This window comes from Budorcas taxicolor, chromosome 8, assembly GCF_023091745.1.
Source record: "Budorcas taxicolor isolate Tak-1 chromosome 8, Takin1.1, whole genome shotgun sequence".
In the NCBI taxonomy this organism is placed as follows: domain Eukaryota; kingdom Metazoa; phylum Chordata; class Mammalia; order Artiodactyla; family Bovidae; genus Budorcas; species Budorcas taxicolor.
Genome location: NC_068917.1, coordinates 101,467,366 through 101,470,100, shown reverse-complemented (window position 1 = coordinate 101,470,100; position 2,735 = coordinate 101,467,366). Strand labels below are relative to the sequence as shown.

General features: G+C 36.2%; 1 non-coding gene across 1 annotated transcript; it reads right to left on the bottom strand.

Moving 5' to 3' along the window:
- Positions 1 to 1,686: 1,686 nt before the first annotated feature.
- On the bottom strand, positions 1,687 to 1,757 carry TRNAE-UUC (transfer RNA glutamic acid (anticodon UUC)). Its single transcript has one exon. It is a non-coding gene; the product is annotated as a tRNA-Glu (tRNA).
- Between the last annotated feature and the right edge of the window lie 978 nt (positions 1,758 to 2,735).

Genomic DNA, 2,735 nt, shown 5'->3' with positions numbered 1-2,735 from the left:
CTTCCTCCACCTCATGGTAGAACCTGTTTTTAACAGTTCTAGTATACTGTAATAGGTTATATGAATGATCTTTTCCAGTTCAGAAATTCTGCATGACAATCTCAAGCAAAGGCAATAGCTTAATGAAAGTCAGCATATATATAAAATCCATATCAGCTATTTTAAAAAATATTTTTCTTAGAAAAACAAAAGCCCAATAGTTCTTTAATATATTTCAGCTCAAAGAAGGATTATTCTTTACCTCCAGGTGAACAAGTTGTAGTAATGTTAGAGACAGTAGACCTAAAATGAAGTCAGGAGTTGAATCTGGGAACAGAAATCAGATTTCACACCTGTCTTCTATGTGTCTTTTAAGCATAAATGCTTCTGGATCAACTCATAGAGCATCGTTGGATTTGAGATTCTTGAAGGCAGTCACACCATGTGCATATTTCACCGTGCAATATTTCCACGCAGTTCAGTTCCTCTCAGCAAATTTGTATCAAACCACTGAGTGTTTTTCATACTGTTCATGGGGTTCAGTATGAAACCTGATGCTGGGAAAGATTGAAGGCAGGAGAAGGGGACAACAGAGGATGAGATGGTTGGATGGCATCACCAACTCAATGGACATGAGTTTGAGTAAACTTTAGGAGTTGGTGATGAACAGGGAGGCTGGTGTGCTGTAGTCCTTGGGGTCACAAAGAGTCACACACGACTGAATGACTGAACAGCTGAAAAAAAACAACAACAGCTGAATGCTATTCTGCACACATAGCGGCCTTGAGGGTGATGGACTGTTCTGCCCAAACTGTGAGTGGCTCTGGTTTGTCACCTGTTTGGTAGATTGATATTCTGCATTGCCTGATTTGTAGTTGGCCCTCAAAAATATCTGTTGAGTGAATGGATGAATTCAGGAAGTTGACTCAGGTCACTGAAAGGTCCCAGTGGTCACTCAAGCCAAGCCTTATTGAGAACTAGCTTAACAGTTGACACAGCCATTCAGAGACCTAGCCAGTTATTGTTCTTGCATACATGTGAGCATGGAAACATGAGCCTATAGAATAATAACTTCACAAAATGAGAGAATAGCCAGGGCCTTTGTTTTATGTTCCCAGTAGCAAATAATATCCGGAAATCAGACTTTCAAGGATAATGTTTAAAAGTAATTGATAATCTGATCCATTTAATAAAAAGTAGAAATATATATTTGTAAGATGTCATGCTGCCTGTGCCTCCTTGCTGGTGACCAAAAACTCATTAGTCTAGGATTGACCTATCTACTGTCCACTTTGAATCAGGAATTTTGGTTTACTAGAGGCAAAGGCAGGAAAGAGTATGCTATTGATAGAATCCTAGTTCTTTTCTCTCCAGAGTATATTTTATGCTCACTGGGTTGAACCAGTTACTCATTTTGTTTTTGTGATTTCAAACTACATAGAATATTTTTGTAATCTGAATCTACTTTTTGAGTTATGGATGGTTATTAAACTCTTGTTTGAAGTTGTAAAGTTTATAGAGTACCAGGGTAGCATTTCTCTTACATGGTCAAGAAAATAAGAATTAAAGATATTTGATTCTAGTGTTTGGTTTATCCTGAGGTTTTCACATGTTTTACTTAGAATATATTTTACTATTCTCTTGACTTTCAAATGATGTTGTAATTTTTATTTTTTTGGCTATGCCATGTGACTTGCGGGATCTTAGTTCCCCAACCAGGGATTGAACCTGGGCCCAACAGTGAAAGTGCTGAGTCCTAACCACTGGGCCACCAGGGAATTCCCCACATTTGACTTCTGAGATGCTTCCTGATAAAAGGGTTCTGCAATCAAGCAAATTTTACTGAAATGATGCAACAGAACCAAGGTTGGGTTAAAAATTATTTTTAACTAGTATGCAATATATCTGAGTTTGTGTTACTCAGAATCTTATTCCACTTGGATATGACTTTTAAATGTGACTGATTAATACTGACATTATATGACTTAATGAAGTAATGAACTGCTTAAATGATTACAAAAAAGGCTTAAATATAAAGTTAAAAGTAAATTTTAATATAATTACCTGATGGAAAATGATGAAAAATGAATGAACTCCATGCTTTCTTAAAGAGACTGTGGTAAATACTGTGGTTTTCCCTTCACGCCTCAGGGTTATCACTATGAATGCTGCACAGGGTTACGGAGCAATGAAGCCTGCCTTCACAACTTTGTGTGAGCCTCTTTGCCTTCAGATCCCTTCATTCTTTGAGTTCTTGTGTGTACTTTTTATTGACAGGCTTCATCACCTCCTCTCTGAAGTTATTACCTTCTTATTTATCTTTCCATTCTGACCCATCAGTTTTAAATTTTTTTCTGATGTGATGTGGGATAGGCTAGTGCAGTTTTAACAACTATGTATAAAATAAGATGAATGTATTCTGAGATCCATAGCTTTAGTAAGGTGTATGAGTAGTACTTCAAATTCATGATATTTAGTAAACACTTATTTTTCCCTGTTCTTTTATTTCTCTTTTATTCCCTGGACTGAATAATTGCTATTTTGAATGTGCAGAACTTCTGCTTCTTAACATATATGACTAATAGATGAAAATTTTCTTTTATTTTATTTAAAATATTAACATATTTTATTGTAAGAGACCATTAATTATTATACATTCTCAATTAGCCATACACATAAACTGTCTGAATGGCATCATGGACTCAGTGAACATGAGTCTGAGCCAACTCCAGGAGACAGTAAAGGACAAGGAAGCC